General features: G+C 41.1%; 4 non-coding genes across 4 annotated transcripts; all 4 read left to right on the plus strand.

Moving 5' to 3' along the window:
- The first annotated feature begins 510 nt into the window (after window positions 1–510).
- Window positions 511–582, plus strand: TRNAA-CGC (transfer RNA alanine (anticodon CGC)). Its single transcript has one exon. It is a non-coding gene; the product is annotated as a tRNA-Ala (tRNA).
- Window positions 583–1,107: 525 nt separating this feature from the next.
- TRNAI-AAU (transfer RNA isoleucine (anticodon AAU)) lies at window positions 1,108–1,181 on the plus strand. Its single transcript has one exon. It is a non-coding gene; the product is annotated as a tRNA-Ile (tRNA).
- Window positions 1,182–2,256: 1,075 nt separating this feature from the next.
- TRNAP-AGG (transfer RNA proline (anticodon AGG)) lies at window positions 2,257–2,328 on the plus strand. Its single transcript has one exon. It is a non-coding gene; the product is annotated as a tRNA-Pro (tRNA).
- Window positions 2,329–3,507: 1,179 nt separating this feature from the next.
- On the plus strand, window positions 3,508–3,580 carry TRNAK-CUU (transfer RNA lysine (anticodon CUU)). The gene has a single exon. It is a non-coding gene; the product is annotated as a tRNA-Lys (tRNA).
- Window positions 3,581–16,050: the final 12,470 nt, after the last annotated feature.

Consider the following 16,050-nt stretch of genomic DNA (forward strand, 5'->3'; position numbering starts at 1 on the left):
ATGTAAAGGGGAGTAATTGAATCACCTTTTCGGCGACGTACTTAGGGAAGCTGTTGTGAGAGGAAAGATAGAGAAAACTGTTTGATTTAGCAGTGCTTGGTTTCACCTGCCTTGGTTTTCAATATTTCGTTTCTTTCAAAAAAGGAAAAATAAATTAAAGAAGTTTGTAAAGAAGCGTCCTCACTCTCCTTTTTCTTGTCAGATTTCCAGGTAGTTATCAATAGTTCTATCCCTGGGTCAGTAGGTTAAGTATTTGACAAGTGTGTCTGATGGCTGGAAGGTTTTCCACACTATGAAAACTGATGGATGCTGCCCCATTAACCATTTCGGGATTTTGTTCGACAAATAAAAGAGAATTTAGTTTCAGCAGTCCGCAAATCTTAGAATTTTGGGGACAGAGATGGGGACGGGGACAGATATGGGAGGACGGAGGTGGCGGGGCGGTGGAGTGGTAACAGAAATCTTTCACAAACAACTAGGGAGAGCTACAAAGAAATGTTTCCTAGGGCTGGGGATGTAGCTCAGTGGTAGAGCGCATGCTTCGCATGTATGAGGCCCCGGGTTCGATCCCCGGCATCTCCAAGTCCTTTTATCCTATCTGCCCAATGCTATTAGAAACTATATTTCAAAATGTGAAATAATTATACTTTGTATCTTCCACTTCTTTAACTTTTTATGGCGTTGTTTTAGCCACTGTATGTAGAATTGTACATGGAGCACGGGGAGGAAGATTGCTTTGAAGTATTTTGAACTGTCTATGTGAAACAAATGGAATTGAGAACACAGAAAAACATGCCCAATGGGGAGATGACAGAAGAGGAGCAACCTGGAAAGTTGCCCGGAACCCATTAATGAGCCCTATTTGTGGTATATGGTTTGCCTTTAGGGCAGAAATAATCTTGGCTTGAGAACATGGAAAGGGGAGGGAAGACGGGCTATTGTTAGTCCTGTGCGTCATAGGATGATAAAAATAGGACAAATATCGGCAGAAGGATGAATTTCAGCTGAGCAAGGGCGAATTTGGCTGCTTTAGTGCACCGGTCTCCCGTAGGGGAATAACACTGATGAACTTCTTGAAGCAGTTCTTAAGACTTCTAACAGATAGGTGGCCGGTTAGCTCAGTTGGTTAGAGCGTGGTGCTAATAACGCCAAGGTCGCGGGTTCGATCCCCGTACGGGCCAGCCCTCTTTTCTTCCATCACATAACTTACGGCAAAAGACAAAGAAAAACCAATTGCCTGAGGACTGTTACTACAAGAGAGACTGTGCTAACCTTTATAACTAACACTTTGCCAGAAGTCCAAATCGTTGTAGTAAGTCCAGAGGTCTTGTTTTCTTAAGTCATGGTGCTCAAAATGTTTGCTCATGAGAAGCAGAAAAGCAGCAGGATATTTTAGGAGTTAGATTTAAATTCAATAGAGGGCAAAACAGTGTCACCAATTTGTTTAGTGCCCCAACACTGTCCTTGAAATAGTCTGAAAACGGATAAATCTTCAGATAATGAAATGCGGGGCAAGTGTGAGAAGGCAGTGTTCATTATCTCTGATTGCCCAGTTAAGGATCCCTACTTGGGAAGATCAACACTCACACATCAAGACAGAAATTCCATTCCGAGAGAAACATTTTCTTGTTACTTTGATTTCCCAAGAAAGGACTAAGCCCCTTTCCAAAATCTACCTTTTCCACATCAGCAACCTGGACCAGTTGGTCCAGGTTGGCCAACGCCAGGAATAACTGCTCAGTCCACATCTTGATGTTAAATATTCCCCGTTCCTTGTACAACTAATGTCCTCTGTTTATTTACGACCTCACAGCTGTATAGCCTGTCGAGTGAATTTTCACGTGTTTTACTATTTTCTATGGAAAATGCTGATCGCAAGTCACGAGCTCCACGTGGGCTTTGTTAGCCCCACACCTGTGGGTGAGCTCGAGCGCTTGTCAAAAACGAAACTTATTGGGCCTCGCCTCCAGAGAGACTTTGACTCAGATTTGAGAAGGAACCCAGATTTCTGCGTTTTAAACAAACGCCACAGCTGTTTCTCAGAAAGGATGTGTCAAGAGCCATTTGAGATAACAGTCCTTAGGATTGGATTGAGGGAAAATTCGGAGAAATTCTGAGAGCCTCATTGACCTGATAATTTTTTTAACAAAATTAATTAAAGGTATTATCAATTATAGTTGCATATAGCTACACGTACATTTTAAAAAAAGAAATTTAGTAAATATTTAAGGCATCTAAAATAACCAATAATCAGGCGGCTCGTTGGTCTAGGGGTATGATTCTCGCTTAGGGTGCGAGAGGTCCCGGGTTCAAATCCCGGACGAGCCCAAGTTTTGTCCCTTGCTTCTGAATCTGGCCGCTTTCACCCAACCTTAGTTTCTAAGTTAAAACTTGCCAGTTAGAAGTGCTGATATTGTGGCATTGATGTGCGTTCGAACCCAACAAGTGAGTCGCGATCTCTAGTTAAGGACTTTTTTTTTTTTGCTTCTCTTTAGTCCGCTCTACAGATTTTTGCAAAGGCAAACGTTTCCGGATCTTCTAGAAGTTCCAACTCCACGATTGTGTTCTCGTGAAATATGTTAGAAATAAAATGGTCACATCTTAATTCAATGCTATTTATTACTGATTCATTACATCAAAGGATGGATTTAAATTGGAAGATCAGGAGTCAAGGTGTTAGGAAACTTTGAGTTATTTCGACTTTCCTCGTTGCTACAGCGTTAAGTACTACCCTGTCACACAGATCGCGGTTCTGCTTTCTTCTGAGAAGGAGCATTTTTTCTCTCCTCCTGGAGCGTACCATTGGTACACTCATTAAGTAGATTTTTTTTAAAATCTGTTGTGCTGAATCTACTTTTGCTGTTGGCGGTAAACACAACATACAAAAATCACTGCATCCTATATTGTACTCGTTGTCAGATACTTTATATTAAAATATAATTGCAACCCTGCCCCCTTTTCTATGTGTGCCTTGATTATGAAGGAAAACAAATGAGCAAACATACGGGTCCTGCAAAGGTGGGAGAACACCGCAGATATTTTCTTGAGGGCCATATCCACATAGCTTGGCAGGAGGGGCAAGAATTGATGGGTTATGAGAACAAGAGGGGAACGCCTCACTGGGCCACAGAGAGGGTCCAGGAAATTGTTTGGGCTCGAGGACCTAAGGTCCTTGGGACTGTGCTTGGAGCCACATTGGTAACCGAATCTGGAGTTTTGGGAGCGCCAGTGCAGGGGTCACTCTGGTAAGCATCCAATGACACTGACTTTTAGGTCCTGGAAACATTTTAAGGCCTATCAACACAAATTTGTGAGAATGGGGAAAAGAGGGAAGATGTAGAGAAAGTGACTGGAATGCATGCTAATGATTCAGGTAATGTTTACGTCCTTTGAGTTTCATTTCATTTTACCTATAAAACTAACATAAACATGAAATCCAGAATCCTAACCATACAAAAGAAATTATGTATTCTCTTAGTATATTGGAGAAGAAGCACACGCCTGTGAGCCCGGCTAGCTCAGTCGGTAGAGCATGAGACTCTTAATCTCAGGGTCGTGGGTTCGAGCCCCACGTTGGGCGCTCTGGTTTTTAATCCTAAAACGTTTTCAGGTTCCTCATTGCTGTCCAAAAAAAAGGGCATTATTAAAGCTCATCACTCTGGAAGAATGGAATTGTGTGATGATGACCATTTTAGCCTCACTGACTTGACTGACGCATTCCAGCCTTCCCTGAAATTCTAGCTGAACTTAGTCTCAATGCTCCCTGGTGTGGATACACTTCTCTGGCCTAGAGGTTTTGTAAAACCAGATATACTTAAATACAGGTTATGTAAGTCTTTGGTAGGGCGTGAGCTCTTGTATATTTAATGAGTTCCTGGGCTGATTCTGAAGCACAAATCCCAGCAGAAAAGGTTTAGGAGGCAAGAAGGACCCATGACCATGAGTTAAAAAAGCATACCACACACCTCTTCGTTGATTTCAAAAGCCCAATTAGCCACATACCTTCCTCTCACTTCACTAACATAGTTCTCATCTCTTCAGGTCTCAGGACAATATAAAGAAAATGCTCTAGCTCAGGTGTCCAAGACTGGCTGTAAACGTGAATCACCTGAGGCACTTCTAAAATATTAGATTCCTGGGCCCTAACTCAGACTCACAGGATCTGAATCTCCAGTGGTTTAGAAACCATTGTTTTATAAGGTCCTTTTTTTAATTTTATGATACATATAGCAAGTTGGCTGCCTATTCAGTCTAGAATTCCACAGGAAATCAATGCCTTATGGAAAACATCATGTTTCTATAATAGGTGTAAGGTATTAGCTTTTTGGGTTGAGAAACTTGATGTTACATGTTTTCCTGCCATTCCCGGTGGCTGCAGCAGTATGAGAGAAGAATGGTGGGGAGGAAGTCAAAAAGATATGGAGCTTTCTGGGCTTGTAAGGACTTTAGATTTAACTGAGAGATGGGAAGTCTGTGAAGGTTCTGAGCAGAAGAGAAACAGAATCTAACTTACCTTTTAAGAAGATAATTCTAACTGTTGTGTTGAGAAAAGACCTTAAGGGGACAATGATAGAAACAAGGAAATCAATTAAGAGGCTCCTGGTGACAAAAAGTATTAAGAAAGATCAGAGTGCTAACAGGGAAAGAGGAGACGTGGGTCTATCTGGAAGGCTGACTCAGTAAGATTTCCTGGTAGATTTGAATGGGAGGGAGAAGAATAGTCAAGGATATCTTTAAGGTCAGAACACCAACCTTATACATCGATACCAATGAATAAAGTGTTAAGCGGCCCAGTGTATTTTTTAAAAATTGCCCTCAAACTTCGAAAGACAAGGCAAATGTTCTCCACTATATAATCAGAGTAAAAGGGTTTCAATGACAAGAGTTATATCACTGTGAAGACTTCATATATCAGGTCTGCAGCCCACATCATCTGTAAGGAGCCCCAGAACATGGATATTGCATTGAAAGAATGCTCACCTCTGAGCACACTGGAAACACAGTGACAAATTACCACTGTCTGTCCTCTGCCATCCAACCCTTCCTTTCTTCTTCTTCTTTTTTTTTTGGTAGATCTCCCTATGTTGCCCAGCCTGGTCTCAAATCCCTGGCTCAAGGAATCCTCTCCCCTCGTCCTCCCAAAACGCTGGAATTACAGGCATAAGGCACCACAGACCCTTTTTTCTTTACTCAGTAACCTAAATATTATCAGTAATTTATCACTTGCTCCATGTGATATGTTATATCCAGTTTTAAAATGATTCCATATTTTATCTACTTAGATAAATAGCACGTACAGTTGGGCACAGGAAATCACGAGTATTAAACTGGATGGGGCCAGGCACAGTGGTTCACGCCTGTAATCCCAGCACTTTGGGAGGCCAAGGTGAGTGGATCACTTGAGCTCAGGAGTTCTAGACCAGCCTGGCCAAAATGGCAAAATCCCATCTCTACAAAAAATACAAAAATTAGTTGGATGTGGTGGTGCTCACGTCAAGTTCCAGCTACTGGGGAGGCTGAGGAGGGAGGATCACTTGAACCGAGGTGGCGGAGGTTACAGTGAGCCATGATTGCACCACTACGCTCCAGCCTGGGTGACAGAGCAAGACCCTGTCTCTAAATAAATAAATAAACAAACTAACTAACTAACTAGATGGACTCCCTAGGATTTGGGTGTATTGTTGGTATATATACCATGAAACTGAGAATTATGAGTTAACATAAAATGGATGGATTTGACCACAGTAACTTTTCTTGAGTACAGTGAGACTTAACTGTTCTCTAAGTCTACTTTATAAAAGATACAGTGTCTTTCAAAACAACTGACAAACATATTTTTATTAAGCAGCTTTTCATTGCTAGACATTTAATAAAAATATGAACATGATATAGTCCCTGCCTTCAAGAAAGTTGCCATCAAGACTACTTTCAGTGATCGTTTCTATGCTTTGTTACTAGAGAAGTTTCTCTGAATGTATAGAGCACTGCAAGAAAAAATAAATAAAAAAGAAAATTGCCATATACCTACTGGGTGAATGTGACTGATTTAACAAAAATTACATCCACAGCTATATTTTAATTGTCTGGCAATAGGAAATGAAGATGCAGCCAGGTGCAATGTCTCATGCCTGTAATTCTAGCACTTTAGGAGGTCAAGGCAGGAGGATTACTTGAGGCCGGGAGTTCAAGACCAGCCTGGGCAACATAACGAGACCCTGTCTCTATATTTAAAAAAAAAAAAATTCTTTTTCAATAAATACAAAAATTAGCTAGGTGCGGTGGTGCACACCTGTAGTCCCAGCTACTTGGGAGGCTGAGGTGGGAAGATCACTTGAGCTCAGGAGTTTGAGGCTGCAGTGAGCTGTGATGGAGCCACTACACTCCAGCCTAGGTGACAGAATAAGACCCTGTCTCAAAAAAATTAAATAAAATAAAAAAGCATAAAGCATTGTGCATTGCTTTATGCTTCTGTAAATAATTCCAGGGTTTGAGTGCTAGAAATAGCATCAAAAAATGTTAGTGAGGCCAGGCGTGGTGGCTCATGCCTGTAATCCCAGCACTTTAGGAGGCTGAGGCGGGTGGATCACCTGAGGTCAGGAGTTCAAGACTAGCCTGGCCAACATAGTGAAACCCCATCTCTACTAAAAATACAAAAATTAGCAGGGCAAGGTGGTGGGTGCATGTAATCCCAGCTACTTGGGAAACTAAGGCAGGAGAATCATTTGAACCCAGGAGGCAGAAGTTGCAGTTAGCTGAGATCGCACCACTGCACTTTAGCCTGGACAACAAGAGAGAAACCCTGTCAAAAAAAAAAAAAAAAATTAGCCTGCTGGGCATAATGGCTCATGCCTGTAATCCCAGCACTTTGAGAGGCTAAGGCAGGTGTATCACCTGAGGTCAGGAGTTCAAGACCAGCCTGGCCAACATGGCAAAACCCTGTCTGTACCAAAAATACAAAAATTAGTTGGGTTCAGTGGCTCGCACCTCTAATCCTAGCTACTTGGGAGGCTGAGGCACAAGAATCGCTTGAACCCAGGAGGCAGAGGTTGCAGGGAGCCGAAATGGCACCACTGCACTCCAGCCTGAGTGACAGAATGAGACTCCGTCTCGAAAAAAAAAAAGTTAGCCTTGTATGGATATATGATTTTAAATATCATCTTAAAAGCAATCTAAAATGAAAATTGAAAATATTTGGGCCATCTAATGTATTACAATATGAAATACCAGCATCATCTATGAAATCCTTTTGCCAAAAATATTTTAAGTTGAATTAAATCAAGTTTCTAGACATACCTTCCAATTTATAGAACATAGAGGATCAAATGCAACAAAACTGTGAATCAAATGGTCTTTAAAAAGTCAACGTTATAAAAATATTAAGAGACTAAAGACATTACAGTCACATGTAATGAGTGACTGTATACTGAATTCTAGTTCAAAAAAATAAATACATAAATATATTCTTGGGATAACTAGAGAAATTGGGTCATAAGCCAGTTATTAGATACAATGAAATTACTGCTACTTTTCCTAGGAGTGATAATAATTTTGTGATGTGTAGAATGCTCTTACATGTAAGAGTGCTTGCTGAAGTGTTTAAATGGTAAAGTCATCACATCTGTCACTTATTTTCAAACAGTTCAGCAAAAGAAATGTACATGCTGTGTGTGTCCATACATAAGAAAGAAAGATTGATCTAAAGCGAGTATGGCAAATACTAGCAATTGTTGATTATGGAGTGTATATATTGTTCACTGCAATATTATTTCAACTCCTTTTTGTAAATTTAAAACTTTTCATAGTAAAAAACTATAGGGTGAAAATAACCTCCTTCAAGAGTAACATAAAAAACATGACACAACTAAAAACTGTGATAATTGTGTCCCTTTTGTCATTTCTGAGAATCCCAAAACATTGTCTTGTATTCTTTTGTAAAGGAAAAAAGTTTAGTCAAGAGTTTATTTTAGGGACAAGCCTAAGAACATGTTCTAATTTATTATTTCTGTTTTAATCCAAGGAGCTTCTTCAGATGTCAAAAGTCATGTAAAATTTGTGTATGGATGAGATTACAGCAAGGCAAGTTCCTAGCTAATGATTCATATTAAGAGGCTGAACATACTGGGTTTGAAAATGGCTCAGGCTGGGCGCTCTGGCTCATTCCTGTAATCATAGCACTTCGGGAAGCCGAGACCAGCCTGGCCAACATGTTGAAACCCAGTCTCTACAAAAAATACAATAATTAGCCAGGCATGGTGGCAGGTGCCTGTACTCCCAGCTACTTGGGAGGCTGAGTAGGAGGATGGCTTAAGCCCAAGGAGGCAGAGCTTGCAGTGAGCCATGTTCATGCCACAGCACTCCTGTAGCAGGAGTCCCTCAGACACTGGATTGTGGAAGGAAAGAGCTTTATTCAGCTGGGAGCGTCGGCAGACTCACGTCCTAGAAACTGAGCTCTCCGAATAAGTAATTCCTATCCTTTTTAAGGGCTCACAACTCTAAAGGGGCTGTGTGAAGTGGGGGTTGTGATCAATTGAGCAAGCGAGGGGTACATGACTGGGGGCTGCATGCATCAGTAATCAGAAGGAAACAGAACAGAACAGGGAGTTTCACAATGCTTCTTCATGCAATGTCTAGAATCTATAGATACGACAAGCGGTGAGGTCAGGGGTTGAATTTTAACTACCAGGCCCGAGACATGGTGCCGGGCTGTCTGACTATGAATTTCACTTCTGCCTATTCTTTTAACTTCTACCGTTTCAGCAAACAAGAAATTAAGCATAAGACAATATGAGGAGTGGTCTCCTCTCTCACTCCAATCTGGGAACAGAGCCAGACCATCTCAAGAAAAAAAAAAAAGAAAAAGCAAAGAAAGAAAAGAAAATGGCTCAGTAAATTGGATTGGGATTGTTGCGAAATTTGAGAAACTAGGTATTAAAGCATGTACAGTGGCAGCACCTTGCATCCACTATATGCTAATAAATAATAACTTAATACCAGTGAGGTTTGGCAGGGTAATGGGATATGGGTTAACTGAAAGAGGACACCAACATCTAAAAAAGGCAAAGTTCTTACCAGCTGAGAGCTGAAAACACAGCTAATATTTAATTATTCATAGAAGGAAAATAAAAAGAAGAAAAATCTCAACTGATCTATCTTCTAATGTTCTGAAATTTACAGCTCATTGCTTAAAGTAGGCCTAGTAAAGAGAATGGAGTCAATGTTTTTTTTTTTAACCAAATAACATCTATTAACATCTCAAGGAACTATTGATACTCAAGGAACTAACATTTAGCAAAAATACATTTTAGAAAATATGGTTCTTTTCAAATGTAAATTATTAATTGTGATAGGCAAACAACCAGGAAATAACAGAAAAGACTGGAAGAACTGGTTAAAGACACATCTAATGCCATAAAAGTTCACAAGACTACTTACAGATAAATAATAGTTTATTAACAATCTTGTACTTTTAAAATTCACACTGGTAATTCTAAAACGCTTCAATTGACATCAGAATCACCTAAGATGTGGGCATGACAATCAATTAATTAATTTATAATTAATCTAAGAAAAGTGATATACATTTTAGAGACCAGGAAGACTAAAGTGGCTTCTGAATTACTGTGTTTATGAACCAAGAACTGGATTATGAAGACTTTTATAAAATCATCTTGAGGTAGGGAAAAAACCAACATTCTGGGAGTACGATGCCCATTTTTGTGTGTGTTTACATTATTGTGATAACTGTAATAAGCAGGCAGTAAGAATACTAGCCCTTCATCTGATAAGCCTTACCCTCAGGTCCTTGTTAACCGTTTATAAAGCTGGTGATATGGTGTGATATGGTGTGGCTGTTTCACCACCCAAATCTCATTTTGAATTGTAGTTCCCAAAATCTCCATGTGTCATGGGAGGGACCCAGTAGGAGGTAATGAAATCATGGGGGTGATTGCCCCCATGATATTCTCTTCATAGTAAGTTCTCACCAGATCTAATGGTTTTTATAAGGGGCTTCCCCCTTCACTTGGTTCTCAGTCTTTCTCCTGCTGCCCTGTGAAGAGTAGGCACCCTTCTAGAGGGCATGCATTATCACGTGAAAGTATAACAATGTTAAATGCAGAAACAATAGACTCTAAGGAGACTTCAGAAAGGAAAAACAGTAATATAAAAGAGGTCAGAAAACGGATACCTCTCATTGACACCTATTAGACAAGTACAGGACGAGATCTTGACAGGGAGTGGAGGGATATCCTGCCCTATCTCATTAGGGTTACTCTGTGAGGCAAGACGAGGAGTGGGGATGGGTCTGGAACAGCCATGTTGTAATAACGCTTTCCAACAAAACGTCACTACATTATTTTGGAGGACAGTATGAAAGGTAATGTAGCTGGGAGAATTGGGGATAATCAGAAAATAGGCTATCTCACTCAGCTTTCTTCCTATTTATTTATTTATGACACAGGGTCTCCCTCTGTTGCCCAGGCTGGAGTACAGTGGCGCGATCTTGGCTGACTGCAGCCTCGACTTCCCAGTGAGGCAGAAAAATAGGGTCTGGAGTCAAGGAACATAAGGCCAACTCACACTTCAGCTATAATAGGAAATATCCTCTCCACAGGGCATACACGGAGTAAATTACTTTGTAACTTTACTTCATCCTCTTCATTTACATAGGGCGTACCCCAAGTAGATGGTATTTAAACTCACAAAAACTCTGTAACGGGGCCTTTGAGCTCCTTTGCTCAGCCCCACTCCCACACTGTGGAGTGTACTTTCATTTTCAATAAAACCTTCATTCTTTCCTTGCTCTGTTTGTGCGTTTTGTCCAGTTCTTTGTTCAAGACACCAAGAAGCTGGACACCCTCCACCATTAACACCAGGCTCTAGTGATCCTCCCATCTCAGCCTCCTGAGTAGCTGGAACTGTAGGCACATGCCACCACACCCAGCTAACTTTTGTATTTTTTGTAGAGACGGGGTTTCGCCATATTCCCCAGGGTTAATTTTTTTTTTTTTTTTTTTTTGAGATGGAGTCTCGCTCTGTTGCCTAGGCTGGAGGGCAGTGATGTGATCGGCTCAACTGCAACCTTCACCTCCTGGGTTCAAGCGATTCTCCTGCCTCAGACTCCTGAGCACCTGGAATTATGGGCATGCAACACCATGCCCGGCTAATTTTTATATTTTTTAGCAGAGACAAGGTTTCACCATTTTGGCCTGGCTGGTCTTGAACTCCTGACCTTAGGTGATCCTCCTGCCTCGGCCTCCCAAAGTGCTGGGATTACAGGCGTGAGCCACTGCACCCAGCCAAAAAATTTCTTTATTAAGCATTAATAACTGTTATCATTTATTAAAACCCTGCCACAGTCAATCAAGGCCCTATACTATGTGCTCGAAGGTTAACTGAACACAAGACAGAAAGTCCTGACCTCAGGTAGTGAAGGCTACATAAATAATGCCTAAATATATCAGGTACTTTGAAACGTTAGATGTTTTCCTGACAGTTATCTAAAGTCTTGCAAAATTTTACGGACTTTACCATTCACTTTTCCTACTTTCCTAGCTCTTTTGGTTTTTCCTTTTTGAAAATCTTACACTTCTAGCATAAAATACCTTTAACCAAAAGTCATGGGGGAAGGAGAAGTTATGAATCATTAAAAAAAAAAACTCAAGGGAAAAAAATGATAAAATTTTACTCTGAAAAACTTCTAGAAATACTGATGTCTGCTGGTATGTATAAGGCATGTTTTAACCATCTTATGGCATTCTTCATGTTAGATACTTGCAATTAAGCTATATAGTATACCGGGGAGAAATTTATCTTAAAGCAGGGAATTTGTTGGCAAGTATGATTAATTTAGCTTTGCCTTGTGTAATCATTTTTAGTATCTGTCTGTGTCCCGGCACATATTTCCTAATTTTCATAATTACTTGGGTCTAGAGTTCAGAGAGTGCCAGGACTTTTTCCAAAAGACATATGTTTACATAAGCAAAATACACTTTTATTATAGTATGGTGTAAATCACCAACCAGAAAGGTTCTACAAACCTAAATTCCAAGCATTCTGAATCAGACCTGCAAAGCCAAAAGCCTTTATTTCCATAACTGACTCATGACTTATTCTTTGAGCTTTTAAATTTTGACAGCTTTTGAGGACAGAGGCTGTCTTGTTTCTGTGTGTTCTCAGCACTTAGCATAGGACCTAGAATAGTGATCAATACATGTCTGTGAATATACAGGTCACCGCTGTGTACATATTGTTTCCTTTTAGTACTTTTATTCTCAAAATTACAACAGCTGAAATGTTCACTCGTTTGACTACCAAGACCAAAGTAAAAAAACACAAATAAAAAAATCAAGTAACTTTTAGATCTTGCTCACATATACGTAATCCTGGGATGGATTCAAAATGTCTCTACTTAACTTTTGTCAGGAATCTATTCAAAATGTCACTACTAACTTTTGTCAAAAGTGATTCTGGGCAGGGTGCGGTGACTCACGCTGGTAATCCCAGCACTTTGGGAGGTCAAGATGGGAAGATTGCTTGAGCCCAGGAGTTCGAGACCAACCTGGGCTACATAGTGAGACTCCATCTCTACTTTTTTTTTTTTTTTTTTTTTTAAGTGATTCTGGCCGGACACAGTGGCTCATCATGCCTGTAATCCCAGCACTTTGGGAGGCTGAGGCAGGTTGATCACGAGGTCAGGAATTTGAGACCAGCCTGGCCAACATGGTGAAACCCTGTCTCTACTAAAAATACAAAAATTAGCTGGGCGCGGTGGCGGGCGCTTGTAATCCCAGCTACTAGGGAGGCTGAGGCAGAAGAATCGCTTGAACCTGGGAGGTGGAGGTTGCAGTAAGCCAAGATCGGGCCACTGCACCACTCCAGTCTGGGTGACTGAGCAAGACTCCATCTCAGGGAAAAAAAAAAGCAATTCTGATCAATCACTTCTTCAAAACTCCTATCTAAGCATGGGCAACATAGTGAGACCTATGACTCAACATACTGAGTCTCTACAAAAATACAAAAACAAAATAAACCAGCCAATTAGCTGGGCATGACGATATGTGCCTTAATCCCAGCTGCTCAGGAGGCTGAGGGGAGAGGATCCCTTGAGCCTAGGAGTTCAAGACTTTAGTGAGCTATGATCCCACCGCTGCACCCCAGCCTGGACCACTGCACCCCAGCATCAACAACAGAGTGCGACCCTGTCTCAAAAAAAAAATCCTCTCTAAGGACTATAACTCCATCTAGGAGGCTTTCCTTAATTAATCTCAACCAAATCTGATCTCTTACATAGTCTAAATTATTGTGTACTTAGCTTTTTTTGTGGTACTGTTTGGGACTTGTTTTAATGATTACATTATTACTCGTATGCTTCCGATGGTGTTATTCTTGAATTTTTTATACTCTAATTTAACCAAAGATAAGGCCCAGTTAAAAGGCTTTCAAAATACCCTCTGTGGGTTCCCCTGTTTGAGCCTGTGAGAGTAAGGCAGTGGACAGCACACTCTGAGAACTGTGCATTACAAATTCTATTTCATTTGATATTCACAACTATCCCCTTAGGATCTGTATTATCTTCATTATCATCATCTCCATTTTGCATAAGGCAGTTAGGGAAGTCATACTACTAGTGAGACATAGATTCAAAAGTGGACTAAGTGGCTCCAATGCTTCTCTGGGTTCTTTCCATTACATCATACATACGAGTAAATAGCCTGTCATGTTGCTGTAACTTCTACTACCAAAATTCATTATTTACTTTTAAAATGTGTACTTTTAAATTGTGTTCAAAAGGGTCTATGTATACAATTAGTTCGATACATATTTACTCTTTTTAGGAAGTATTACAGTACGGTTACTGTTGAAACACATGCCACAGAAATTGGTTCTTCACTCACTCCTGAAGGACCCAAGCAGCCTCCACTTGGGGTTCTTCCGGCGTTATCTGGCGCTGCTGCACCACGTCCTCCCCTACACGTGGAGGTCGGTCGTCCGATTTCCTCACCCTCAAGGGACTCAAGGGACCACGCGCTCGCAGGGCCTTAACCTTTATCGAATGAATATTTCATTTTTTGGTGTTTTGTTGCCACACAGGTGATTTCCTTTGCTTTGGTTGGATCACGGCACCGGTTTACTGTAACCATTTTCCTGTCTCAGCCTCCTTAGTGGCTAGGTCTACAGGCGCCCGCCACCACGCCCGGCTGTATTTTTAGTAGAGACGGGGGGTTTCACCGTGTTAGCCAGGATGGTCTCGATCTCCTGACCTCGTGATCCGCCCGCCTCCGCCTTCCAAAGTGCTGGGATTACAGGCGTGAGCCACCGCGCCCGGCGGGAACTTCTTTTAATGGTGCCAATCTTGTAGACCTCAGACACCTCTCAGTGAGAACTTGCTGGCATTTTGTGTGGAGAACAGAACCAAGGGGACCAATCTGGACAAGGGGAGCCAATTAGAAAACTGCAGGCCCAGGATTATCTTATTTTCATTCTCTAGAGCAGAGTTTCAATAGAGTGCTATTGACATTTTGGACTAGATATTATAATTCTTTGTTGTGGGGGCTGTTCTATACATTACAGGATGTTTACTAGCATTCCTGTTCTTTACCTACTACATTCCTCAGTCACAACAATTTACCTACTATATTCCTCAGTCACAACAATTAAAAATGTCTTCTTACATTGTCAGATGACCCTTGTGAAGGCAAAATTGCTCCATTAGAGAAATTACTGCTCCATGAGCATGTACCATTGTTTTGGCTTACTATTTATTTTTGAGACAGGGTCTGGCTCTGTCGCTCAGGCTGCAGTGCAGTGACACAATCATAGCTCACTGTGGCCTCAAACTCCTGGGCTTATGGGATCCTCCCTCCTCAGCCAGTCCTAGTAGCTGGGACTACAGGTGCCCGACCACTACGCCCCGATAATTTTTGTATTTTTTGTAGAAACAGGGTTTCACCATGTTGGCCATGGCTGATCTCGAACTCCTGGTCTCAAAAGGCTTAGCTACCTCAGGCTCCCAAACTGCTGAGATTACAGGCCTGAGCCACCAAGCCCGGCCTAGTTTACTATTTACTGATTAGGGTATTTTTTCAGCTTTGTAAGGGAACGTCGTTAACTTGTAGACAACTGTGGTGATGCAAATGAACTTTGTCTGATATTTAGTTATTTTCCATCCTGTAGAAACAGTAACAGTTTTATTGTCCTATAAGGCAGTTTCCAGTTCTCTACCTCACTTAGCAATGTTAATTTACAGCATTGCTTCTTTCAGTGGCTATCAATAAATTCTTCGAACCAGTTTTACCATCTTGATGATTCCCTCATTAGTGAATTAAACCTTTGACAAGTGTTTATTTCATATTCGTATACGAATCATACACTTAACCATTTGAAAAGTGTATTTTGACCAAATGTATAATGGTAAATACATCTACGAAATAGGATAACTTTTTCAGGCAATTGAGGTTGGAGAGGAGGTAAAACATTACATTTAATTCATCCAGACTCGCCCTACTCAAATAAATGTTTCATGGACTTGAGGAGATTAATGGCCAAGTTAAATGTACTTTCAATTCTTGTTCAGAAAAGAAAAAAAAAATCTGTATGCCATAAAGGAGTGAACATTGGGCTCAATGGCCTACTTCCACAAGAAGGATCATTTGCCTTGTGCATGTTTCATTATATGACAAGCTAATTATCTTTAATGGAACATGAAGAAGAATGAAACAGATTTCTTTTTTTCTTTTTTCTTTTTTCTTTTCTTTTCTTTTTTTTTTTTTTTGAGACAGTCTTGCTCTGTGGGGCGGCTGGAGTGCGGTGGCAACATCTCTGCTCACTGCAACCTCTGCCTGCTGGGTTGCAATGATTCTCCTGCCTCAGCCTCCCGAGTAGCTGGGGTTACAGGCGCCCACCACCAGCCCGGCTGATTTTTGTAGTTTTAACAGACACGGGGGCGGGCGGGCGGGAGGGGGGGGGGTTGTCACCATTTTGGCCAGGTTGGTCTCGAACTCCTGACCTCAAGTGATCTCCCCGTCTCGGCCTGCTAAAGTCCTGGGATTA

The sequence above is a fragment of the Hylobates moloch genome, unplaced genomic scaffold (genome assembly GCF_009828535.3).
Source record: "Hylobates moloch isolate HMO894 unplaced genomic scaffold, HMol_V3 SCAFFOLD_20, whole genome shotgun sequence".
Classification (NCBI taxonomy): Eukaryota; Metazoa; Chordata; class Mammalia; order Primates; family Hylobatidae; genus Hylobates; species Hylobates moloch.